The sequence below is a fragment of the Canis aureus genome, chromosome 22, assembly GCF_053574225.1.
Source record: "Canis aureus isolate CA01 chromosome 22, VMU_Caureus_v.1.0, whole genome shotgun sequence".
In the NCBI taxonomy this organism is placed as follows: domain Eukaryota; kingdom Metazoa; phylum Chordata; class Mammalia; order Carnivora; family Canidae; genus Canis; species Canis aureus.
This window is the reverse complement of record NC_135632.1, coordinates 22,366,407-22,393,970: the sequence shown is the minus strand read 5'-3', so window position 1 is coordinate 22,393,970 and position 27,564 is coordinate 22,366,407. Positions and strand designations below refer to the sequence as shown.

Genomic DNA, 27,564 nt, shown 5'->3' with positions numbered 1-27,564 from the left:
GAGATAAAGCAATGAATCAGGAGGTGAAGTGGTCTCTATAGCAAGACTGACTGACATTTTTGTAGATCATCTCCTTTTTCCACTAGACTGTGTCCCCTGAAAGAAAGAACCATATCTTGTGCTTTTTTGTGTTCCTGGCATAATGAGGTAGGAAGAACATGGACTTGGGATCAGAGAGTCCCAGGTTCAAATTCTGACTGTATTGCTTACTAACTAACTGTGGAGCCTTTGGCAAATGTTTTAACCTCCTTAACTGTGAAATGTCAATAATAATGCCCACTGAGAGGATTTGATGAAAGAAGACATTCAAGTGCCAGCTTATAGCTGGAGTTCAGGAAGTACTAGTTTTCCACTGCCCTCAGGTACTGTCTTGATGTTTGCTGAATGAATGAGTTTAGCTAGATGTTTCTCTGGAATGTGGTTGCCTCAGAGACAAGTCACCAGGTTTTCACTGGACAAAGGCACCTGGTTGGACTTTTCAGGCTATGCACTTGACTGTGGGACTATTCATCCAAAGGAAGGAAGGCTTTCTCTATTCTACACAAAGGTGCCAATTGTGCTATCAGTGTCCCTGTTCAGAAGAAAAATGAGTTACCTAGCAAAAGGAATTTGTTTTTTTTAATGCCATGACTCAAGTAGTGCCAAGAGTCAAGAGGAAAAGTAACTCCCAATTGATACTGTCAGAGCACTAGGACTTCTTGGAAGCAAATCACATTTTTAGACCATGTTAAAATTCCTTCTTGGTTGATTCAGGGCTTTAGCATAGGCATCATGGTACCAAGGTTATTATGAAGACAAAAGAATGAAAATGCCTGTTATCCAAATGGGCTAAGTGAGGTGGCCACCATAGGCCTGGCTGCATTTAGGATTCATTTCCCCCAGGCAACCCTCAAGTCACAGGTCTGCATGCCCAGCTTCTTACTAATGTCAGGTGATTCTTTAATAGTGATTTGCATCCCTTCTGGCAAATATCCATGAGCAGAGAGGTCCAAGGTCTCTTGCTTCCTTTGAAGTGTCTGAAGAGGTGCTGGCTCTCCAGAATGGTGTCAAGATCGTTATGGTTGGCATTTATCCTTTCTCTGTTCCTGTCACACTCTTGTTACTTCATCCCAGAAGCTTAAGGCTGCAGAGGCTCAGTGATTCCACTTTTCTGAAAGAAAAGAACAGAAACAAGGATCATTTCTGTACATGTTTTGGGGGGAAGGTCAAAATCATTCTAAAGCCTGTCAGAACAAGCAAAGGCAAGAGAAGACCCAAGAAAATTTTGAAAAGAAGAGCAGCAAGATTCAGTGAAAGAAGAAAGGTAAGAGAGAAGCACATATAACAAGAGTATAAACTGAAATACATAAATAGACAAATTTTTTCCAAGTGCTTAACCAGTTATCCTAGTACCGTTTGTTGAAAACTCCTTTTGTTTCTTCTTTTCCATTATCATCTTTTCAGATTAATTTTTTCATCTTTCAGGGGATTTCTGTTTAGTTTCATTAATCTTTCTCTGATCTCATGCCAGTGTCTCACGTTGGTATCTAGGAGGGCTACTAGCCCAAGAGGGTTTGGATCTGCATTCAGAAGTGAAGTTACATGTGTGCTTTTTCAAACAGGGAACTCTTCCCTTTGTTATTCTGAAGTTTGGAACCTAACAACATGAGGTCAGAAGAAACTGTTTTGGGCAGTGGTGTGCACCTAATAGAGAATTCATTATTTGTGCCTAAGTATAAAATTATGCTATGACCTCCAGAGCACAAGGAAATAAAGGGATGTTGGAAAGAACTTTAAGCCTGTCACCTATAATTAAAAGTCTGGTAGACATCAGTGGAAGTCCCCTTAATTTGATCAGTCTTTCCTTTTTTTTACAATTATCACCACCACATGAGCTCTCACTCACCTGCTTTTTACTGTCTAGAATCCCCAGCCTGATTCAGTAGGGTGTTTTCCCTATCACCCTATAAGAAGCAGAGGAACTCTTTAGTTGTTTCTAACCAAGCAGGGTGAGAACATGTTATTGGACATTTGCAGGCAGATAGCAGGGTGTATTTTTCCTTAACCTCATCCTATCCACTTACATCTCCTTTTGTCAAACTATCATATGGCTGCAGGGTCAGTAGGCCTCAGAGAGCAGTAGACAGGGAAACCAGTATGTTTTTTACTTTTAGTGTCCAAGTTTATAGTAGGGTGAATATAATGTACAACTGAACTCTGGATAACACTCTCTGAAGTTCTCTGCCACAGATTCCCCAAATAATTGGGGGTGGGGTTACAGGAAGAAAAAAAGAGGAAGATGGTTAGAGATAATTATTCATTCCTCCCTTTCAGTCTCACTGTGTTAAACCCACACTTCTGTTTTAACTCTTATCATACTGTGGGTAGTGTTTATTTATCTATATATTACTTCTCCCAACCCCTATGAGCTGCCTAAGAATGTCAGGACTGTTTTAAACATTTACATAATGTTGTATGGTTTCAGGAATATGGTAGGTGGTAAATAGTGTTTGAGAAGTTACTAAATGAGTGAATCTTGGATCATATGTGACAATACTAGCATTTTGTTAAAAACCCCATTCCTCTGTTCAATTCGGCCACACTGTGTGTATGGCAGGTGCAAGGGGAGAAGAAAGCATCTGCTTTAAAAAAAACAACATTCCCACTATTGCCTAATGCCTTGGAACATTTTCCGGGTCTCTGTCACTAGAATCAGGGAAGGAATCTGGGAAATGAGATTGAGGCTCTTCGCTGAAAAAGATAAATATTGTTCTCTAAGCAGGTGACACATTGCAACATGAGTTTATTGATGCCTAGAGCCTGTGACAGCCTGGCTGTGACTGGCAGAGTTTTGCTGGGTCTTGTTCCTGCCAGACAAGATCCAAGACTTCACAGAAAAGCTCTGGTGAGGAGGAGGAAAATCCTGGAAGTGGCAGGAGCCCAACTTTCAATTCCTCCTTCATCCTCCAGGTTTAATTCTGAGCAGCTTTGCTAATCACACAGGAACATCTTTTGGGAGAGATTTTACTTACCCATTCCTTTGCTTGTTTAGCCTCATTTTTATTTATTGGTTTCTTTTAAGGCAAAGAAAAGGGTCAAATAATCTTTATCACAGCTCACAAGCACACAGAGTAAAGGCCCAGAGCCCTCTATTCAGCCTTTACCCAAAACTGTACTGGTGGGCAGCATCCATCTCAGAACCATCCTATGAATGACTGCTTAATTGCCAATTAAACATGCTTCTAGGCTGTGATCAGGATTTTCTGGGAGGAGGGTTATAGGATTGTGTGTGGTTACATCCTCTCCACATACAAAAGTTAAACTAAAGTTACCCATATCAAGGAACTGATGCTGGGGAACATGCAATGAAAGTTCTCAAAGGAATGAGTTTCCTGTCTTTTCATCCTTTGCATCTAGCAGCTTTGCTTTTGGAAAAAACTATCATGATAATGTGAAGGGGTATTAAAAACGCCATAAATGCCTCCAGCTATTTACCTACCCCAAAATGGGCTGGGTACACGTGATTCCCTTCGGGAAGACAACTTTTAAAAAAATAAGTAAATTGCCTTTAGATAGAAGTTTTCTCTTCCTCAGCTCCACTTTTCTTTCAGGTGAAAGCCTGAGGTACAGTGGCTGTGCTCCATAGAAGAGACTTTGTCCCTTTGGAGAGCACCTTTGGCCAGGAGATTCCAGGGAGGAGACAGAGAGATGAGGAGGAAGTGCCCTTCTAAATCTGAAGTCTCTGCATGTGTATGTCCCTCGTTCATACACGCATATTCTCACACACACAAGAGAAACACACAAAGGTAGTATGTTTTGCTTGGTATGTAGATTATAGTTAATTTTCTTGAAAAAGTCCTTTTTTAGAATGACATAGGAGAAAATCTTGCACAATAAAGCCATTTGGTTTTACAGGGAAGTGATCAGATAGGGTGTATCTTGTGTTTTTCTTTTTTGTTGCCGCTGCTGCTAATATATTTGCTTTGTTTTGGTGCTTTTGAAAAAATAAAATACTGTCTTCCAACTATATTCAGCCTTTTCTAGAGAATGGAGCTTGCCTTGTTGGCCTTACTGGATTCTAAGTCATTATTTCTGTGCTGACCAAGTTGCACCTGTGTTTTTTAATGTGTTCAATTCTGTTAAAATTAATGAACAAATCATTTTTTAAACTGTATCGGGCTGGGAGAAGAAATGAATCCCTTAAAAATATGCCATTTGAGATTTACTTCAAAATAAAACATTAGAGATGGGAAGGAGACAGCATATTAGATAAGGGGGATAAAAGGGATGCCTAAGTAATCAGTATAATTATATAATGTCTGGAATTTACCTCAAAGTAGTGTGGGAATGGAGGGAAGTGGATAGAGGTTTAGGTGAAACTGGACTGTCCAGGAGTTGATAACTGTTGGCACAGGTAAGGTTCATAATACTAGTATATCTACTTTTGTGTAGACTTACATTTGTAATTAAAAAAGTAAAAGAGATAGTTATACACGTGTCTTTCAGCCCCTAGATAAGGAAGAAAACTCAGTAGACCTAAAATAAGTCAGGTTTTAGGCCACTAAAGAAATATATTGACATTTAGTGTGAGTGGTTGCTTTATTTGGGGATGCTCACTATTATCAAATGTCTCATTGGTGATGAGTAAAAATGTTGGAATAAAGAAACTCCTGGCTATGGATTTGATCCAGACATAATAAGTCTCTTCCATTACTGATTATTTTATGGTGCAATTTACCATACTAATGAAACAGTCCTCTGATGAGACATTGTAATAGAGGCAGAGAAACTAGACAAATGACTCTGTTTCCTAAAACCAACAACAGAATGCCCAATGCAAACTGCAGTGTATTGAATAGTCAAAATATTGCCTTTCTTCATCTTTAAGAACCCTCTGGGGAGCATAAAACATATGGAATCTGCCCTTAGCTACTGTATCAGTGCCATTTATAGACACAGGACCCATATGGATTATCATGTCTGTCTCTTCTGGTTTCCCCAGAAGCATGACCCCCTGTGTTCCATGATGCACATACTTCCCTGGGGATAAACCTAATTAAATCTCAGGAATCAGAGAAAGTAATCTAATTAATATTTGTCAGAGGAATTCTAGTGATAGAGGATGGGGGAAGTGTCAAGATCCACAAGACCAAACTAGAAGTCAATTTGTGTCAGAAATACATACAGAAACTTTGAATTCAATTTCTGGCAGCAGAGAGGGGTGGTGCATGAAGAGCAAGGGGGAGTGGGGAGGGCACGGGTGCTTTGAATCATGATCTCCTGGATGAATCTGGATCCTAGGAGGGAACTAAGGTATCCAGTTTGGCACTGGAATGGCCACTGCTTGTATTAGGAGGGACAGTATGTAAAAGAGGTTTGGAAAATGGTTTCTTCATGGAATCATCTCATCTTGTGGAGATTTGAGGAAGCTGTAGATTCAACATAGGCTTGAGATCCCACTGAGGGTAATTCTATTGAAGGGAGATGCTGAATATCTGGAAAAGTCTCTGTATGACTCCTACTGTAGCCGTGACAAAAATTGACAAGAAAGAACTTCTTGGAATCCAGGCACCAAATCTGAACCCATACATCCATTCCCACAAGCTCTGAAGGATGATGAATATGATCACCAAACAGGGAAAATTGGAAAAGTTGGAATATATAGCCAGGAGACACCAACAGTGAAGCATAAGAGATCAGAGATCTCCACCTCAACTTGAACACTCTACAGAGGTAGGAAAACAAAATAATATTAGAATATGATCCTTCTCGTGCTATGGTAATCAGCCTTATTAGGAAATGCTTATAGATAGCCCTGAGCTTAGATTCCAGTTCTGATGTATTGAGAGAGACAGAGAGAAAGCAGAGAATCTATCCACTACAGATCCCTGAGCATTTACTATAGAATCAGACCATGTCCTGAGTCCCTGACACTAATCCATCAAGACCCTATCTGAGGCAAGTTTTGAATGACTGCATATGCTGTATTGGCAAGGTCCTGGGGCGATCCCCCTGGGTGCAACGCCTCTCCTTGCAGAGTGAGGTTCTCTTTTCTGGGAGCCTATGGAGATTTTTGCCATACCTGTAATTATGTGATGAAAGTTCTAGACCTATACTGTCCACTATGGTATCCAATAGTCACAAGTACCTATTAAATTTTAATTTTAATTAATTAAAAACTCTCCAGTAATACTAGCTACATATCAAGTGCTCAATAGGCCGATGTGGCTGGTGGCTACCATATTAGAAAGCACAGATACAGAACACTTTCATTATTGCAAAGAGTTCTTGTGCATAGCACTACTCTATACAATGGATCAGTAAACTATGGCTTGTGGGCCAAATTCAGCCCTCCTCCTGTGAATAGATTCTTGGAAGACAGCCGTGCCCATTCTTTTTTATATTATCAGTGGCTACTTTCACACTATATGGGCAGGGTTGAATAGTTTGCAGCAGAGACCATCTGGCCCACAAAGTCCAAAATGTTTACTATTTGGACCTTTACAGGAAATATTTGTCAACCCAGCCCTATACTCTCCCAGAAAAAAAATGTACATGACTACATACAAAATTTTACATAAAATTTTAGGAAACAGATGAACTCTCTTACTTCCATTCATGTAAACCAAGCTTGGGTTACAAGCTTCTTTGCTAGTTCCATTTTTCTAGAATCTTCACATCCCAATTCCATACTCCTGATATTCACAAATGCTAGATTTAAATTTCAAATGATTAAAAGCATCTTAAAAACTAATGGCACTATAGAGTTTCAGGTAGTACTATATGTGCCCCTTTTATACAGCATCAGTAACATTGTTTGAGTTTCACTGACAAGCCCACCATCACTCAAGAATCAGGCCATTGCCTCTGCTTAATATAAACCTTTCCCTACTTTTAAGTCTTCTTCTAAGAGTCTGGATTCAATGACTTTTTTGTTAGGCTCACTACCTAAGCTATTATCTATAAGAAGTTGTCAAAATCCTAAATACTTGACATCTTTTCTGATCCTTGAGATCTTTATCATAAAATACCTCCATTTAGCCTTCTCCTTCTAGCTACTCCATTCATTCTCAAATATGTGCACATCCTGATGCCATAGTCACATTTAGGGGACTTCCCTCTTCAGATTCTACGGCACATCTTTGCAGTTTTTATCACACATTGGTTGGAAGAGAATTTGTCCACACATGTGGACACATACACACACCTCGACATTCTCTAAGAGAATGTACTTGATTTAATTAGCCAACTGGACAAAATATTGCCTGAAGCCACAGGATCAGGGGACTCACCAGAGGGAGATGATAGTTGATTCAATGTTTCTCAAAATGGCTCCCTCTAGTCCCCAGAGTTTCTTAGAGTAACACAGCTATAGGTAACACTGCACACTGGTCTTTCCAGGTCCAAAAAGCTCAAGTCTTGCTACATCACGACCTTTTGTACTAACAACTGTCATCATCATCCAGAGAGAACATAATCTAATGGTCTTTGTGCTTCTGTTTAAGAGACTTTTGAAAAATACTAGACCTCCCCCCTTTTTTTTTTAACAAACTTAGCATCAGCAAGGCATGAATGCTTTCATTCAATTTGTCATACATTCTTTTTTTTTTTTCAAGTGCCTCATATTTCCAAGAGCTAGTCTAGATGTTAGAGATATGCCAGTGAACGAAATAAAGTGTTATCAGGTGGTGCTTACATTCTACTGGATACTAAAAATAAATTAATTTTTAAAAACAGACATATAATATGAACTGAGGTAGTACTGTTAAGTAGTATATAAAAAATTAAGTGTTAATATTTAAAAATTAGGTAAATAATATGAAAGGTGATATGAATGCACTTTCATATCTGGGATGGTCACAGAAGGCCTCTCAGATAACATCCTAGCAAATACCAACATCAAGTATAGGAGGAACCTTTAACACACTGACAATAGGTTCAAAGACCCTGAGGCAAGAGCCTGTTTGATATGTTAGAGGAGCAACATGGAAGTCAATGTGGCTAGAACAGAGTGGAGAAAAAGAAATGTGATCTGAGGAAAAGTTGATGGTCATTGCTAAGACTTACCTTTTGGTCTAGGTAAGCTGGAAGTTCTAGAGGGCTTTCAGCAGAGATGTAACATGTTACCACATTTAATATTATCTTTCTCTGAATGATATTTTGCTCCTCATTTTTAAGCCTTCTGGGAAACACCATTATCTCTCATGCCACTCCAAACTCTTGATTTAATGCTCTTTTTGACTGGGTCACCCAGGCACTGAGTTGGATCTGAGGACCTCAGTCCCCAATCCAACTCCCCTGGGCCCAGCACCTTCACCTCTTTTGGTATTGCTATATGAATCAGCCACATGGAGAAGTAACCAGAAAACATCTGCCTCAGCTAATGCCATGTCCTCCTCATTCTGCCCCTGACTTCTCTGGCACAGTCATGTGGGATGACTGTGAAGGCCATTTGGCCCTTCCATTTCTTACACACTCCTGACATGTGAGCAGGTTAACATCCCAAGAGGCAGGTACCCTTTGACTAATGAGGGGCATAGGCGATGGATAGCTTCTGTCTCTTGTGTCCTCTGGAAGGATGAAGGTACAGTCTACATAGCTCTTCCAAGGATCTCTAGCAAGGTTATGTCCCAATTGCCCACAGTGGCAATCAGCTCCATAACATTCCCTTTGATGTTCTTTCTCTCCTTAACTTTTTAACTCTTTCCAGTCCCCTGTACCTATTTCTCTGAAATCACTGTGCACAATAAACTACCTACATTTAAGCCATGTCTCAGCCTAATTTTGGGAAATTAGGTTAAAACACTCCTCCTCCGGGGATCCCTGGGTGGCGCAGCGGTTTGGCGCCTGCCGTTGGCCCAGGGCGCGATCCTGGAGACCCAGGATCGAATCCCACATCGGGCTCCCGGTGCATGGAGCCTGCTTCTCCCTCTGCCTGTGTCTCTGCCTCTCTCTTTCTCTCTCTCTCCTCTCTCTCTCTCTGTGACTATCATAAATAAATAAAAATTAAAAAAAAAAAAAAGCACTCCTCCTCCTTTCACTTTTCCTTACTTTGCTCTTGCTTTTTCATTAAAAAAAAAAAAAAAATCACATAATCTTAGAGTCAGACGGATCTTTAGAGAACATTCAGTTACATGCATTTTAGTTACAGATAAGGAAACAGAGATCCAAAGAAATTAACATGCCTCTGCTATAACTTATCTTTCTGGTGGAAAAGATGAACAAATGAAGAATCAGAAGCATGTAAATAACAATGGGAAAAAAAAAAAAAAAAAAGAACAATGGAGCTTAGAAGACAGTTCCAAAGTCAAGAATAAGATTTTATTAATAGATTAAAAAGAGAGTTTAAACTTTGGCATGGTATAAAAGGAATTAGTGCCTTCCAGGAGCTGAAATAAAGAAGTAATTATACAATTTTGTAATAAATAATAAGTGTTTATGAATATTCAAAGTTTGGAGTCAACTGCATTTTTCTGGAGAGTTTGGTTACTTAGTAAGTCAATCCATGTATTTTCACAGGACATCTGTCCTAACAAGTTTCCATGCTTGTGTTTTGTGAGAGTCAAAGAGCATTCTGAGATAGCTACTGGTAGGCTGGGATCAGGAGATTGAACTTCTAGTCATACTTTGGCCATTAATTGACTCTGTGAACTTGAGCAAGTCACTTTCTCTCTCTCTGGGCTGTAAGTCAGTTCCTTCTCTATAAAATGAGTATTAGTCTTATCACTGAGTCATACAATATTAACTTTTGAAGTGGCTTTGGAGCTCATCTCCATCTTGCAGGTCCAAAGAAATGAATTAAGTTTCTGAAAGTCATTGAGTCAGAATAAGAGCTGGCACTGTAATTTGGTCATCCTAGTCCTCAATCTACAGATGAGTTTTGAAATTCTTCCAATCATAAAATCTTGTCATTCCATGATCGAAGTATAAGAAGAGTATTTCTGCTCTAAAGGATCCTTAATCAAATTGAGGAGACACTTAACACACATATAGTTACAAGACAACAAATGAGATCCTATAAGCCGGACAACAAACTCACTTCTTTGGCCACTCAGAGAAGCAATTTGTCAGGAAATCACTGATACTTGAGCTGAGCTTTTTAAAAAATGGGTTGATGGAAAAGATCATTATGGAGGGAGGAAAATATCCAGAGCAAAGTCACGAACATGATTAGCCAGGAGGACATTAACCGAATCTGTCCAGTGGGAGCAGATGGTGAAATGGAGTTTATGAGTTATGGTCCTCAAAGAAAGGGAGTTCTTGGTCTCTCTTTCCCATTCCTTGGAGCTGATCTGAAGCTATCTATGTATGGTGAGGCAATCTGACTTACTTCAATCTATAACAGAGGGAAGTAGAATGTGGAAACTATGACCAAGATCTCTTTTGACTAATTATATGTGAATTTCTGATCTATACTCAAGCAGTTTTATTTCTAAATGACATTTTAAGCATAACTAAAACACAGTGTCCTTGGCACCAGTGCTAGATAATTTAATTGGTAGAATACTGAAGAACAATTGACATATTTGGCTGGTAGTTCTTTGGAACAGATTGTTTAAATAAGTACAATTGTTTTATAAACAGAAATGTGTGAGGACCACTTGGCTTGATAAATTTCCTGCTTTAAGTGGGATTGATGGAAAGGTGAGAGAGATTAAAAGTTTCATGTTTACAGGTGCCCGGCTGGCTAGAGCATGCAGCTCTTGATCTCAGGATCATGAGTTCAAGCCCCACATTAGGCATGGAGCCTCCTTTAAATAAATAAAAGTTTTTAAAAATAATATAAAAGTTTCATGTTTAGTATAGTATAGTTAGTATAGATAGAGAAATATGGGGCACCTAAGTGGCTCTGGCTCAGGTCATGATCCCAGGGTCCTAGGATCTATCCCACATCTGTCTCCCTGAGGGAAACTGCTTCTCTCTCTGATCTCAGGATCATGAGTTCAAGCCCCACATTAGGCATGGAGCCTCCTTTAAATAAATAAAAGTTTTTAAAAATAATATAAAAGTTTCATGTTTAGTATAGTATAGTTAGTATAGATAGAGAAATATGGGGCACCTAAGTGGCTCTGGCTCAGGTCATGATCCCAGGGTCCTAGGATCTATCCCACATCTGTCTCCCTGAGGGAAACTGCTTCTCTCTCTGCCTATGTCTCTGCCTCTCTCTGTGTGTCTTAATTAATAATTAATTAATTTTTTGAAGATATTAAAAAGATATTTAGAGAAACATAATTATGGCAGGCAATAGCAGTGTATATACTTTAAAAGCAAGTAAGGAAATCTCAGAACAACAAACAGTAAGCTAGAAATCACCAAGCAGGACGAGAGAAATAAGACCTAACATTTATGTCAATAAATGTAAATAAAGTACCTATTAGGTGATAAAGATTTTCACCTAAAACAAAATATAGCTCTATTAGCTATGTTCTCTATTCACCTAGGAGGACTATTTTGTAAAAGTTGTGACTCCCCCCCCCCCCCCCAATGAATGTATAATGTATTATAACACAAAGATGGAGAGACCAAAAACTATTAGAAGCAAAAGCTGGAAAGAAACATAATTGTCATGGAAAAATTAGCACACTATACTTAGTCGTCAGTAAATCATGAAGTCAAAAATAAATAGAATGTAAATATGCTTATTAGTAAAGCTAATGAGATAACTAGATATCAAACTTTGTACCTTACAGATGATATAATCAAATATCCATGGATCATTTATTAAAAGTTACTTTATAGTGAATCAATAAAAAAGCCTCACTAAATTAAAAAAAGTAAATTTTCTTCTTAGTATAATAAGAGTTAGAAAAATATTTTTATTTAAAAAATAAAAATGTAAACCAAGATCTCATGTCTATTAAAACAACCATCCTAAATAAATATTAAAGAAAGTGAAAAGTTCAAATGCAGATTACATAGAAATAACAGCAGTACAAAAACTACATGTCAAACCTTATGGCTGAAAGGTAATTAAAATATTTTATAGAAACAGTCATACGTAAAGGTTGACGATGTGTGGATTGATAATAAATTCTGAATACACAAGCAAAATGAAAATCCTTAAAGCTCATTTCAGACAAATCCATAGCCTTGGAAGCTTTCGTCACTTAATAAGAAAGAATAAAGATAAATTGCTATGAACTCAGCTCAAAAAAATCAAAAGAACAACAAAATATACTTAAAGTATGAAGAGGAAGATTTTTATAAAGTATAAACAAATTAGGGCAGCCCCAGTGGCTCAGTGGTTTAGTGCCACCTTCAGTCTGGGGCATGATCCTGGAGACCCGGGATCAAGTCCCACATCAGGCTCCCTGCATGGAGCCTGCTCCTCCCTCTGCCTGTGTCTCTGCCTCTCTCTCTCTCTCTCTCTCTCTCTCTCTCCCCTGAATAAATAAATAAAATATTTTTTAAAATTTTTAAAAATAGGGGATCCCTGGGTGGCGCAGCGGTTTGGCGCCTGCCTTTGGCCCAGGGCGCGATCCTGGAGACCCGGGATCGAATCCCACATCGGGCTCCTGGTGCATGGAGCCTGCTTCTCCCTCTGCCTATGTCTCTGCCTCTCTCTCTCTCTCTCTCTCTCTGTGTGACTATCATAAATAAAAAAAATAAAAAAAATAAATTTAAAAATAAAGTATACAAATTAGAAAGATAGTCAAGTTTATGAGTATATATAGGAGTTGATTGAAAAAAAGTGTAAGTTTGATAAATCTATTTAAAAAGGTAAAACAAGGGATCCCTGGGTGACTCAGCAGTTTAGTGCCTGCCTTCAGCCCAGGGCGTGATCCTGGAGTCCTGGATCGAGGCCCACATCAGGCTCCCTGCATGGAGCCTGCTTCTCCCTCTGCCTCTGCCGAGAGAGAGAGACAGAGAGAGAGAGAGAGAGAGAGAGAGAGATCATGAATAAATAAATAAAATATTTTTAAAAATAAAAAAAGGTAAAACAAAATTCAATATAAGAAGAGTATGAGTAAATTTTTAAACAAAGCTACATTTTATACTGTGCTTAGTGTGAAAATTTCAACAAAGTGCACAATTTATAGAAAAACCTAAATAAAATTATATAGAAAACCAGATATAACTATAAGCATTGAGATATGTTTAAGCTGTCAATTTTTTAAATTCTTAAGTTGTCAAAGAATTTTATCCAAAAAGGAGTAGTTTTACAAATAGACTAAAACAAAATGTTTAATAAACAAATATTTCACATGCTATATAAACTGGCCCAAATTACAGAAAACATTTTTTTTTTTCAGAAAACATTTAAAGCTTCTTACTTTGTGTTACATAGCTCATGTAACCCAGTTACCAAAAACCTAACTTGGTGCCTAAAGTACACACACATACCCCAAAGTTACAGAACAGTCTTAATCATAAATACAGATATAACAATCTGAAGCAAAGTTTTCAGTTATTCAAAGAATGCCAAGATGGATTGCTTATTAGCATCTATTAATATAGACCAATAGACCATGGGATCTAACAAGAATTGTTGAATGACCATCTCAGTAGTTTATAGAAAAAATGTTTGATAATATTTAATAGTCATTCCTTTTTTTTAAAACTCTTAATTAATTGACATAGAAGGAGACAACCTTAACATCATAATAACTGTTAGTGCGAATAGTCATTCCCATTAAATCCAGTATCAAAACAAGAATGCCCACCACCATCATTGTTAGATAACCTTATTCTAAACATTCAGATCAATACAATAAGATGTGAAATAAAAGTAAGAGTAACAAACTTAAGGAAGAGTAATACAAAATTATTATTTATCGGAATATCATTATTTTCCTGAAAAATCCTAGACCATTAGAATGAGTAGCAGATGTTAGTATACAATTACAAAGTCAACATAAAAAAATTAATAGCTAATGATTCTATTTATGTGATACTCAAAAATAGACAAAACTAATCTGTGGTGATAGAAGTCAGAATAGTGGTTGCTCTGAGGGAAAGTGTTACCTGAAAAGGAGTATAAAGAAAGTTTCAGGGGGATATGGAGTTGTTCTGTATCTTGATTAGAGCACTAATTAATGAGTATATACTGCACATTTAATATATGTAAATTTTACTGTCTATAAATTTGAATCATACAATATATAGCATTTTCAGGCTGGCCTCTTTCACTTAAAGGCATATTGCCTTTTTGTGGCTTGATAATTCATTTCTTTCTATCACTGAATATAATACTTGATTGTATGGATGTGCCATAGTTTCTGTATTCATTTACTTATTGAAAGACATCTTGGTTGCTTCCAGACTTTGGCAGTTGTGAATAAAGCTAGTATAAGCATTGATGTGGAGATTATTATGTGGATATAGTTTTCAACTCATTTGGGTAAATAACCTAGAGAACAGTTGTGAGATCACAGGATAAAACTGTTTAGCTTTATAAGAAACTTCCTGTTTTCCAATTGGCTGTACCATTTTGCATTCCTCCAGCAATGAATGAGAGTCCCTGTTCTCTCATCCTCATCAGCATTTGATATCATAAGTTTTTTAAACTTTACCCATTCTAATATGTGTGTGGCAGTATCTCATTGTTTTAATTTGCAGTTCCCTAATGACATTTGATGTTGAACATCTTTATGTATCCTCATTTGCCACGTGTACATCTTCATTGCTGAAGTGTCTGTTCAAATCTTTTGCCCATTTTTTTTTCTTTTGCCCATTTTTAAATTGGATTTCTTACTATTATTATTGAAGTTTTAAGAGTTATTTGTATATTTTAGATATAAGTTCTTTATTAGATGTATATAAATATTTTCTTCTAATCTGTAGCTTTCTATTCTCTTACCAGTGTCTTTCTCAGAATAGTAGTTTTTAACTTTAATGAAGTGCAACTTATCTTTTTTTTTTTTTTTTTTGCTTATGGATCCTGCTTTTTGTGTTATAACTAAAAACTCATCACAAAAGCCAAGATCACCTATTTTCTCCTAAAATGTTTTAGTTTTAGAGTTTTGTGTTTTATATTTTGACCTATGATCCAATTGGAGTTTGTTTTTCTGAAAGATGTAAGATCAGTTCTAGATTCTTTTTTTTTTTTTTTTTTTTTGCCTATAGATATCCAGTTGTTCCTGCACCATTTGTTGAGGAAAAACAGTCCTTTCTCCACTGAATTGTTTTTGTTCTTTTGTCAAAGATCAGGTGACTGCGTTTGTGTGGGTTGATTTCTGGATTCTATCTATTCCATTGATCACTTTGCCTATTCTTTTTTTTTTTTTTTTTTTTTAATTCATAGAGACACAGAGTGAGAGACAGGCAGAAACACAGGCAGAGGGAGAAGCGCACTCCATTTACATGGCCTCCAGGATCACGCCCCAGGCTGCAGGCGGCGCTAAACCGCTGCGCCACTGGGGCTGCCCCACTTTGCCTATTCTTTTGCCAATACCACATTGCCTTGATTATTGTAGCTTTATAATAAGTCTTTAAGTTGAGTTAGTCCTTTGACTTTGTTCTTCATTATTCTTCAGTCTTTTGCCTCTTCAGGAAAATTTTAGAGTTAGTTTGTCAATATCCACAAAATAACTTGCTCTGGAATTTTGACCAGGATTGTGTGTTGAACCTATTTATTGATCAAGTTGGAAAGAACTGACATCTTAACAATATTGAGTCTTCCTATCTGTGAATATGTAATCTCTCTCCATTTATTTAGATCTTGGAGTTCTTTCATCAGAGTTCTATAGTTTTCATTACATATAGATCTTGTACATATTTTATTAGATATTTATTAAGTATTTCTTGGGGTGAGGAGCCCTAATATAAATGGTGTGGTGTTTCAAATTTCAATTATTCATTGCTGATATATAGGAAAGCAATTAACTTTTATATATTAAGCTTGCTTAATTAGACCCAGGATTTTATGTTGTTGTCTTTTGGGGTTTTATTTGTTCCATGGCATACTCTGCGTTGACAAATCTGTCATCTGCAAGCAACTTTATTTCTTCTTTCCCAGTCTGTACCTTTTATTTCCTTACTAGTCCCTTTTATTACCTTTAATTGTCTTATTAGTTAGGACTTCCAGTATGATGTTGAAAGGAGTGGTGAGAAGGAACATCCTTGCCTTGTTCTCGATCTGTATGTAAATTATACCTCACTAAAGTTAATTAAAAACTAATAGTTCTCCTATATTCCAGCAGTGAACATCTAGAAAATGTAAGAAAACTATTCTCTTGTAATACAAGAAAAGCTAAACTTTACCAATGACCAAGGCATAAAGTAAGCTGTAAAACTTCACTAAGAGGCATAAAAGATTTGAATGTTTGGACACAGAGACATCAGATTCTATCTAAAGAAAAGATTTAGCATTTCAAAGATTTCAAAGTTTAGTTTGTAGCCTTAATGAAATTCAAATTAAAATTCTAATAATGGAATTTTTTATTAACCCATAGAAACTAGTCTAGTTTATTTGGGAATATGAATAGGCAAAAGTAGTAAAGACATTTTTTAAAAATAAGAGTAATGAGGAGGGGCTTTCTCTGCCAAAAATCAAAACATGTCATAAAATAATACTAGTTTAAGTATTGTATTACAGGTACAAAAAGTGGACAAATGAGAGAAGTAGACTATATAGCCCAGAAAGTCTCTAATTTATTTAATAATTTAAAATATATAATAAGGGAAGCTTTCCAAAAACTGGGAAGAGGATAATTAAATAAATGTTACTGAGATAAGTATTTGGAAACAGTAACTTAGAGATTTACCACACACGTTATATGAAAAGTAAATTTCATATGGATTCAGCTGTTCATCCAAGGTTCCCTAGGAAACAGTCTACTTAAGGAGATTTGCTGTGTAGGAGGTTCAGTGCTAAATCAATTAGTCTACTGGAGCAGAGGGGAAGTCAGGCTGCCATATGGTCAACACAGAGCTCAGCCCACACCAGGGGGAGTTGTGGATCTGGAAGGGCCCTTCATAGTTATCCCAAATTGAGACAGGAGCTTTTGTACTCTGATATCAACCAGATGTTGGATTTAGGGTTCACCTTAGTGGGTTGTAATCTTGGGTAAGAACATTCCCTTTAGCTGAGAGAAATTCCAGAAGAGGAATTCAGCTATGAGCCATCAGCAGCCAATACTCCCAGCAATTGGTGGATGAGAGCCTTAGTCTTAAAGACAGAAACTGAGTGGCACACAGTATCCACTACACACTTAAATGTAAATGATGAAATTATAAAACAAATAGAAGAAAATAGTGATAAACATTTTTAAAATAGGATTGAGAAGGACTTTTATGATACTTTTTCACAAAAGCTGTTGTAAAATAGCTATTTTGACAATTGGTTTTATTGAGGTCGGGAGTGTAGGTGAGAAGAGAAAGCAGTAGGAAAAGCCACAGCATATGTGGTCCAAGTGTGACCTCCCCTGCCTGCAAGACTGGCCATCTGTAGGACTGGCTTTTCCTTTCAGTGCTGCTTTTTTCAAAGCCCTGAGAAATAAAACATGTCAGCCTTGGTTTTGACCTGAGCTCTTGCTCCTATGAGCAAGATTAATTTACATGTGCGTCTGGTAGGAAGGGGCTAGTTTTCAGTCACCCAAAAGGCCCTGTGTATTTCAAACAAAACATGTTTATAAAAAAGCATAATCTCCAGGGAATATTCTCCTACCTCTCCGTATAATTACACATCTCTGGGTGGCCTCACCCTACTTTTGTGAGCCTGTTTTAGAAAGTCAGGGAGCTACTGAACATCTATCATGGTGGACTTTTTTCCAGATATACTCTCAGTGTCCCGTGTTCTCACTTGCTACTTTGTTAGAGACTTTGGTGAGAGACTATGATGCTCTAGGAAGGAAGAAGACATCCGCAGGGTTAATAATAATTATGATAATAGCAGCCAGAATGACCCAACCAGACACTGCAAGAAGCACTTTCATATATCATCTCACCAAATCATCCTAAGTCTCTACTTTATTGATGAAGGAAGTAAAATTTAAAATGACCAAGTGGCCCCAAATCACACAGCTAGAAGCACTCTCCTGAGCTACCTGGATATGGATTAAGACCTAATTCCAAACACTTCATTCTTTATACTACCTCCAGTTCCTCTCAAGCTTCATTCAATGAGATAGGCTATGAGAGCCACTTAATGTACAGCTATTATTAGATCAGTGATTCTCAGTCTTGGCTTCTCATTAGATTCATCAGAAGAGTTTCCAAAATCCTGTTGGTTCCAGTGACAAGACAAGTTTGGGAACTATATATTAGATGCACACTAAAATACCCTAGAATATAAAATTAGTGTCTTCTTAAAAGCTAATGTGACCTCCATTCCTAAACTTTGAGATTGCATCATCGGATGACCCTGTGACTACTCTGAGAGTTCTGTTTACACCTTTATTTTCATATTAACATAGCAGAAATGATAACAGAACATAGAGGCTTCAGTTGGTTTAGAAACTTCAGGTGCTTGCCACGCATCCTCATGTGTGACGGTGAGTTATAGCTCTGAACAAAGTTAGAAAGCTTTAGTTCAGGTTTCAGACCTACCACTTACTACCTATGTGATGTTTATTTGTTTGTTTTTTACTACCTATGTGATCTTGATCTTGAAATTTCTCCTTAAATTGAAGGAAGCCAACTAGATATTTGAGCAGCAGAATGACATGCTGGGGTTGAGGGAAACCTCTTTCCAGAGTACTAGAAAACTATAAGGGCTACAGGATATTGATAATGCTACCTTCACCCACACACCCCAGACATCATAAAGTTCAAGATGAGGAGAGCAATCTGATGCTGATTTGAACTTAAGAGTTAGGAGACCCTGTTCTTTGTAAGGGCTCCTTAAACTGAAGCATATACATTATTAGACTTAGTTCTTCAAAAATGAAGATGTAAGATCCGAGCCTGCAAGAGCAGTGACAATACAAGAATCTGGTTTAACTTCAGATACTATAAAGATCCTATCCACTGAGGAATGAGAAGCCCAGAGTCCCATGACAAGGACTGCTGTATCTGTTTCTGCCCTGTCTGTTCTTCTCAACTGTGATTCAATAAATTAGGACCTTTATCTAACTTGGAGTGTAGGCATATGGGGTCTGTCCTTGTTCTATTACCTCCATGCTTCTAGACTGGCAAGTACTTGGTGTGAGATTTGAATTGGAATGAAGGTGGTACAGTAAGAGGAAATAATTACTTCTTACACTCATGGAGGCAGCTTTGGAACCAGCGAAGGACCTCACTGTCTTCTCCAGTTGCTATACTCAGCCTATCCCTTTCAGAAGAACAGTATCAGGTCTTGCCTACTATCCAATTTAATCATACAGCCCATTTCCTAAACCTTCCTTCACAAGCACAGGCAAGCTCTTGATTGTTGCTAGATTCTGTTCCTTGACATTCTGGAGAAGCATTGAGTTGCTTGTGTCCTTTAAGGTTGCTTAGCAATGAGACCACAGGAGGCAGGGTGAGCAGCACAGAATTTCACAGGTGGCTCTTGCTTCTCCCTGTTGCATTTGTTTCCACCCTCTGTTTCAGCTCATTTTAGTCTTTTCATTGCTCTGTAAATTCTTGATCTCAGTTTTTATATTACAAGACTTACGTATGTGCCCGTTCTGTTGTAAACCACCTTGAAGCCTTTTTGAAAGCATGAAAGGCACACACCATTAACAGGTTATATCATTTCGGATTTCCATGTCTGTGGTGGGAGTATAGCATACACCACATCAGGTGTATGCCAGTGACACTCTGAGCCAGGGACACATCTGGAAGTTTACTCTCATGTGGAGCCGCCCAAGAAATCTGATCAAGCATCTGACAGACTTCTGCCATGCTAGCATGGGCACAGAAGGATGAATTGGCATCTAGAATATCGCATGGCAACCATCCCCATCTCCAGGGAAGCTTTGCCAGGAAGTTTGTTTACTACAATGAATTGTATAGAACAGAAATATTGGGGTTTTGACATCAGTTCTAGCAGCACATTTGTGAAATGGCAGAGGATGGCAAGAACAGTTTGGGATTAAACAGACCTAGGTCTGAACCTCAGGCAAGAGAAACACAGATTCATGACCAAGAGAGTTAGCTCGCAGTATAGTTTGGTGATTTCCCTGATACACCAACATACACCCACACTTCACTAGATCCCTGCACTTCCTACCCCACCAAACAGAACCTGGCAAGCCCAGTTCAGAGAGGGGGTTTAAGGAGCCAGGCAGCCTCCTTAACTATAGCAGTAGCCTGTCAGATCTTACTTTAAATGTCATGAAGCCATTTTTTACAAGGATATAAATTTCTAATTTAGCTTTTTCCTTTACACATTCCTTTGGCATATGTGCTAAAGCACATGTTTAAAAAAAACTAGCTATAGTTCAGTTCTGATTTTCGTACTTTAAAATGATCAGCACTTCACACTCTTATACATAATTCATTATGTAAACCATAGATCTTTTTTTGAGCTCACAGTAGGGCGGACAAGTGCGAAAATACAGTTTTGTGGGTCATACCAAGTTAGCACCTGCAGGAATTCCATAGTTAGACATGTTTCAATCCAGGTGACTTCCAGTGTGCAGGAGGGTATTCAGCTGAAAGTATCTGAATATCACTATGCAGCAACTGGAAATGGTTGTGAGGAAAAAAATGTTATAACCTCCTGCTTCAAGACACTTGGTTTTTTTCTCTACCTCCTAAAGTTTGAAATTAGGAGTTTGTTTAAGCATGCATCTTCATCTCATCATTAGTTTATGTTTATCTTCATCTAGGCTTCTGTTCATTTAACATCTCTGAGACCAGGATGCCTATTACATTGCTGTCAGGAAGGCAGCACTCATGACAGTTATCATTGTCTGTACATGGTGAATGTTGATTGTAGCTGTTCACCTCATCTTTCCATTTGAGGCCAGTGCATATTTAACTGCTTTGTAAAAAGTCTCCACAAAGATTCACTGTGACTCAGCATTGAAACAAAAAATTATTCTGTATGCAGAGGACATCAAAGTAGGGTAGCAGGGCAGAAATTTGATATTCATGGAACAAATGTCCATCATTTTAAGAATGGTGTCCATTCCATAGTCCAAAGCCAACAATCAAGTTCTAGATGAGATCAAAGGAAAGAAAATATTCACAAAGCAGTTAAAATTAGGTTGTGGTTTGTTGCTGAGATGCTTGCAAAAGAATTGGCAATTAATGATATGGGTGAGGGGATATATGATACAATTGTCTAAAGCAGCTCCCTGAATAAGTATAAAATAAAAATTGTAATTATGGGGCACCTGGCTAGCTCAGTCAGTTAAGCATCTGACTTTGACTCCAGTCTTGATCTTGGGGTCCTGAATCAAGCCCCTCATGGCGCTCTGCACTTTCCCTGCTTGTGCTCTCTCTCAAATAAATAAATACAATCTTTTTTTAAAAATTGTGATTTCAAGAAAGCATTATGTCATATTTTGTATTTTTTTTACCCATACATAAAACAGTATTTTACTTCTTATAGTTGATGAAATCTGATACTTAAAATAGAAGAGCTAAAATCTCCTTAGATAACTATTACATCTATTGCCCAGTTGTTAGCATGGGAAAACTTAAAAAATTCACTGCCAGAATTACATGTCTGGCCGCAAGCTGATGTACCCTCAGATGGTTTTGACATGAACACAAAGATTTCATGGTCTTACAGATGGAGATGCTAAAGCCCAGAATCCAAAAGTCTCAGTTCAGTCACTGGACATTTATCTAATCAAAAGGACCATGAGAATGTGAAGCATGGATGCCCTTTTCCAGTGTTCCATGTGGACACTTGGTCTTAGAAGGGAGAACAGAGGTAGGAGAGGCAAAAAAAAGGAAAGGAGAAGCAAGTAGGAGGACCTTTCTCTATGGGCAGCTATTCATTTAGCCCTTAGTAGTGTTTCTTGTCTTTAGCCTCTGCTCCAAGACACCTTCTTCACAACTCCTTCTCACCTTTTCCTTCTCTCTCCATCCCTATCTTTTTCCTTTGCTTTTGTCCCCTCTTTTCTTCCCTTTCTGTCCTTCCAGACCTTGAGATGGTGGATTAATTGGGGTGGGGAAGGGAATGGAGCCTGTAGGAAGAAAGCTGCACAAACAGCAGGACTTGAAAAAACACTTTAAAACTTAAAATTGCCAATCCTTCTTCATTTCAAATCCTACTAATATTCAAGATCAAGAGTTGCAAACTGTAGCTTGCTGCCTCTTTTGTAAGTAAAGGTTTATTGAATCATAGCCATACCCATTCCTCTACATCTTGCCTATGTCTGCTTTCACAATACAATGACAGAATTGAGTACTTTGAAGAAAGACTATATCCACAAAGCCTAAAATATTTGCTCCTCTGTCTAAACATGTGCTTCCCCAAGAATATCCTGCAGAAGTCTAGTTCTGCAAAATGTTAAACAGGTATTGCTGGAAAGAAAAAGATTCTCAGGTCAAATAATTTTACGTTTCAATCACAGGACTTCTTGAATCCTTTAATATGCTAATGTGCATTGTGAATTTCTGAAAAGTAGCTGAAGAATGCAGCATTTTCCCAAGTTTTTTGGAGAACATTTTTTTTTAATGTTTTTAAATATTTTTAAGGTTTAAAAAGTGTTTAAAGTTTGTACTTCCTAGTAGGAAAACATTATCTGAATGAATACCCTAATGGCAAACCACTGTAGAATGTTTCAGTTGCATGTGGGGCAGAGGGGTAGGGATTCTCTTCACAGCACCCCAGCTTTCTTCTTGAGAAGGTCAGAGGTACACTGGTTTGTATTATTGCGACATCCATTAGGTGATCGAAGTTGCTTTTCTTTCAGCAAGAGCTTTGTCAGAAGGGCATTATGCTTGACCTCCAAATTTGGCTGACAATTTACTGATGAGATTCATAACCTTTGGGTTGCTCTGATATTTTGACATATTTGCTGGGTTCTGGGCTACATCCTGGAAGGCCACCATAACTTCTGGATCCTGCATGGCTGCAAGAACCTCTGGGTCACTAAGAATTTCATTGAGCCCAGGCATTCCTCCCATTCCAGGCATCCCCCCTGCCATTCCAGGCATTCCTCCAGGAAAATTACTAGGCATTCCCCCTGGAAAGCCACCTGGGAAAGAGCCATACTGAGCTCCTGATTGTCGTCTGGCTTCTTCCTCCCTCTGGGCTCTTTCATGTTCTTCCCGAGCCTTCTTAACCCTTTCTATTCTTTCTTTGATCTCTCACTCTTCATGTTTTTGTTCATACTTCCTCCGATGTTCAGCAATTTTCTGGGCCCTGGGTTGAACTTCTTTCAGCATTGCACTAGCATCTTCATCATAATCCAGTTCACAAGCAAGGGCAAGATCATGTGCTGCTTCTTCCCAATGACCCAGAAGTCTGTGTGCTTTCCCTCGCCACTTGTAAGGCTGCGCTGAATCGGGATTTATTTCGATAGCTCTGTCACAGTCTCGAATGGCAGCATTTGGCTTCTGTAATTTGATGAAGACACTGGCTCTCTTGGCATACAAAATGGCTAAGCGAGGATTTAGTTTGATGGCATCTGTGAACAAGTCAGTGGCTTTCTGTAGTTCACCATCATTTAGGGCATCAATGGCAGCCACTTTTTTATCATTTGCCTGATCCATCGTTTCCTCGGTTATCTCTACATTTTCATCTCCCATTTCTTGAGGGGCATCAGTATCTGGTTCAATTATACCTTCATTGTCAATTTCTAGATCACTTTCCTCACTTGATGGTTCGTCTGTCTTTATGTTTTCCTCCGCCTTCTTACTATCTGTTTTTTCTTCCTTGGTATTGTCTTCTGATTTAGTTTTATGAGTAGCAGGTGGTATTTTACCCCCCCCCCTGCTCTCCACCCACTCCCACAGGAAACGCATTTCCTCAGTGTGCAGAACACTCGGATCCTGCTTACACATTTTCACGAAGGCCCGAAGCTCGCTCACTTTGCGGGGGTCCATGATCCAGAGGCTCTGGCGGGCGGCAGGCGTGGCGAGGCTGCGGCCGGATTCCAGGCGCGGGTACTCGGGAACATTTTTCTTATAGAGCTTTTTATGGGGATAGTGTTCCTCAGAGCACACTTTGGAAAATATCTCTTTAACAGTATCTAAGATAGATTATTTTTGTTTTACTGTTACTTTATTTTTTTATTTAAATTCAATTAATTAACATATACTGCATAATTAGTTTCAGAAGTAGAGGTCAGTGATTCATTAGTCAAAGTTTTTAAATAAGAAAAGCAAGGTGTGTCCAGTACACATTCTGTATAAAGAATGAGAAGGGAAAATATAGTTAAGTGTTCACTTGAATGTTTCAATTATCTCTTGAAAGGTCCATAATTAACTGGTAACACGCTTACTTTCAGGTGAGTTGAAGCTGGGAGGGAGACTTTTTGCTGTATTTTCTGCAATTTGACTTTTCAATCATACCAATATACTCTTATCTAAAAAATTAATCTGTCGATCAACATAACTAAATCTTGGAACAAAAACATAAAATGAGGGCAGCCTGGTGGTTCAGCAGTTTATCGCCTGCCTTCAGCCCAGGGCGTGATCCTGGAGTCCCAGGATCGAGTCCCATGTCAGGCTACCTGCATGGAGCCTGCCTCTCCTTCTGCCTGTGTCTCTGCCTCTCTTTCTGTCTCTCTCTCTCTGTGTTTCTCATGAATAAATAAATAAAATATTTTAAAAAAATAAAATAAAATGATAAACCACTTCAGAAAATAGTTTGACAATTTTTAACAAAGTTAAATATATGATTACCATATGTCCCAGCAGTTCTACTCCTAGGTATTTAGCCAAGAGAAATGTACATATGTCCATTCAAAGACTTGTAAACAAACATTTATAGTGCCTTTATTCATAATAGTCCTAAGCTGGAAACAACCCAGATATTTATCATTAGATGTATGAATGCAAATTGGGGCATAGCCTTGTAAATGGAATACTACTCAGCCTTAAAAAAGGAACATACCACTGATGCAGCAAATGGATAAATTTCACAGATGTTACATTGAGTGAAAGCAAAACATAAAAAATTCTATCTAAATCCACTTATGTGAAAATCTAAAACAGAAGAAACAAACCTATCATGATGGAAGTTGTATCATTGATTGCCTAGAGAAGGTATAGGGGAAGAGATCTGATTGCAGAGGAACACAAGAGAACTTTCCAGGGAGATGGAAATATTCTATATCCTGATTATGGTGGTGGCTACACAAGTGTGTACATTTGTCAAAACTCATCAGTCTCTACACTTATACAGATTATATGGATATATGAATTTAATTGCATATAAATCATACGTCAAAGTTAATTTTAAAGGAAAAGAAATATTTCCCTGAATCAATCAAAAGGGAGCCATGAAAAAGGAGGGAGTATGAAAGAATGAGAAGGGCTACCTTGCACACAGGATAATTCTCTTCCCTATAGCATGGTAACCCCAGAGAAATGGAGAGAAATGAGTAGACCCTACCTGCATTGGTTCTTTGCTGCCTGGGGATTCTGGTTTACAAACCAGCTCTACAGAAGCAGAGCTGTTCCACCTGGTTGAAGGTCCCTGTTTACTATGAATGAGCCTGGTTACCCTTTCTCCCACTTTTGTGCACTGGATCATACCATGCTTTATGCTATCCCTGATGGTATTCCCCCTATTTCTGGGACCTTGCAGTTCAAAGGATAGCTCCATTATCATTTTGGGTGTAACAGCTGGTGAAAATGTAAGCAACACAGCTGACTGCTCAGCCCTAAAAGATTATCCCAGATGGGTTGTCTCCAGCTTACAAACCAAATGAATTCCAAAATAAAAGATAATAAAGAAACCATTTGACTCTTAGAACACCTTTCCTGGTGGAAATATAATTCTGAATCATTATACAAATACATAACACTGTATGTTTATGTATAATACATAAACAAATGAACACATGCTTACATACATTCATATATACATACAGGCCAACATCTAAAAGTCCACCAAGTGTGAACTAAGACATTGTGGCCCTAATCTAACTTCAAGGCAGCCAGTATTCTTTTTTCCCATTCCCACTTCAAGGCCAAGTGTCTTTTCATACTGAGTGTAGGAATCAGCCTCATCTGCAGACTTTTAAAGGTAAGTCTTCTTTCTTACGGCATAGTAAAAAACACAGTGGTCATCTTTGCCTACAGATGTTCATGAATGAGATGTGGAGCCAAGGCTGGGTAGGATCTGACTCAGAATCTTCACACACAGCAAGGTAGACCTGGGCTTGCAGCTCAGCACTACCACATACCAACTGTGAGGTCTCAGGCAAATAACTTTGCATGTTTCCTCATCTATAAGATAGCTATGGCAATAATAATACCTAGTTTGAAAAGTTATTATATGGGTTCAATGAGATAACATACACATTCCATTTTCTGTTGCTGTATAACAAACTTCCCTAAACCTTTGCAGCTTAAATCAATGACACCATTTATTTTGTTCATAAACCTGCATTCTGGACAGGACGTAATGAGGACAGCTAGTCTCTACTTCACTTGGCATCAACTGGGCTGAAATCACCTGACAATTAGTTTACTCACCTGTCTGGCAGTTGATACTGGGGAGATTCCTACAGCTAGGGACTTAAAAATTCCTACAGTAGGGCTCCTTGGACGTGTCCATCTCTGTGTGATCCATCCAGAATGGCAGCAGCATCTTATTGCATGTCATCCTTTATGAACTCATAGTAAAACTTGGAACTCGTAGTGTCACTTCTATCATAGTCACAGGTTTGCCCAGATACAAGGGGAAGGAACATAGACTTCATATCTCAATGAATGCCAACATCACATTGTAAGAACCTGTAGGATGAGATATTTTGGGTATTCTTGTTTGAAAAATATAATCTAAAAAAAAAAGAAAGAAAGAAAAGAAAAATATAATCTGGCATAGTAGTGAAGTACATAACACAGTTCCTGAAACATGTAGGACCAAATAAATGATATCTTTTTGCCCATTAATACTGCCACCACTACTGTTACTGCTATCACTTCACATTATTATTAGCATAATTATCAGTAAACGTGAGGCAGCTATCACTACTGATGGTCTGATGCTTGCCCTTCCTTTGGTGGGTGAGAGCCATAGACACAATGCCACTTCCAAGAAATTATTTAATGGAAACTTTGTGCTGGCCCCAAACTTCTACAGTATAATTCCCAGTGAGGGAAGGTGATAACATCATTGTGAGCAGAGAGGGCTGAACACACAAGGTATAAATAAAATGAAACCTGGGGAGCAAAGAGCAAAGACAGATTTCCATATAAAGATGAGTCTGTTATGCACATTAAGTCTCCTCTACAGTAAAGGTGACAGTGATGATGTCTCTTTATCCCCAGCTCTCCTCTCCCCCAGAAAAAGTAAGCATGAGCTTACTAAGACCTTTAATTCACAATGGGTCATACCCACATCACAATGTATGGACTTCTCTGGACTTGTGTCCCTCCATATAGCCCCACTGAAAGACCAAGGGCAGAATTTAGACTTCATCATTGAAAGGCATTCATTTGCTAAGAGCCCAAGAGAAAATAAAGACCATAAATCCAAAGTGCAGAATCATGGAGTTAGTATAGAACTGTTTCCTAATGGAAAAAGATCTCTATAACTACTCCTAATCCTCCCCTGGCTTATGATGTTCTCAAGAAGCAGTT

General features: G+C 38.2%; 1 protein-coding gene, 1 long non-coding RNA gene and 1 pseudogene across 35 annotated transcripts in view; 1 reads left to right on the top strand and 2 right to left on the bottom strand.

Annotated features, from left to right (window-relative positions):
• The window catches only part of TMEM108 (transmembrane protein 108), a 344,051-nt gene that overhangs the window by 280,883 nt on the left and 35,604 nt on the right, over window positions 1-27,564 (top strand). Inside the window, exon 1 of one of the 34 annotated variants that reach the window (XM_077865154.1) lies at window positions 5,473-5,712. The exons of 32 other annotated variants lie outside the window; for them this stretch is intronic. The gene's annotated coding sequence lies outside the window, so the exon portion shown is untranslated. Of the gene's footprint in view, window positions 1-5,472; window positions 5,713-27,564 lie in introns of those variants that run through there. One more of the 34 variants, XM_077865153.1, reaches the window with a different exon arrangement.
• On the bottom strand, window positions 597-27,159 carry LOC144293885 (uncharacterized). Its single transcript, XR_013361255.1, has 3 exons — window positions 27,145-27,159; window positions 26,455-26,715; window positions 597-1,150 (listed from the first exon to the last, which is right to left on the bottom strand). It is a non-coding gene; the product is annotated as an uncharacterized LOC144293885 (long non-coding RNA).
• Window positions 22,482-23,868, bottom strand: LOC144293883 (hsc70-interacting protein pseudogene; annotated as a pseudogene).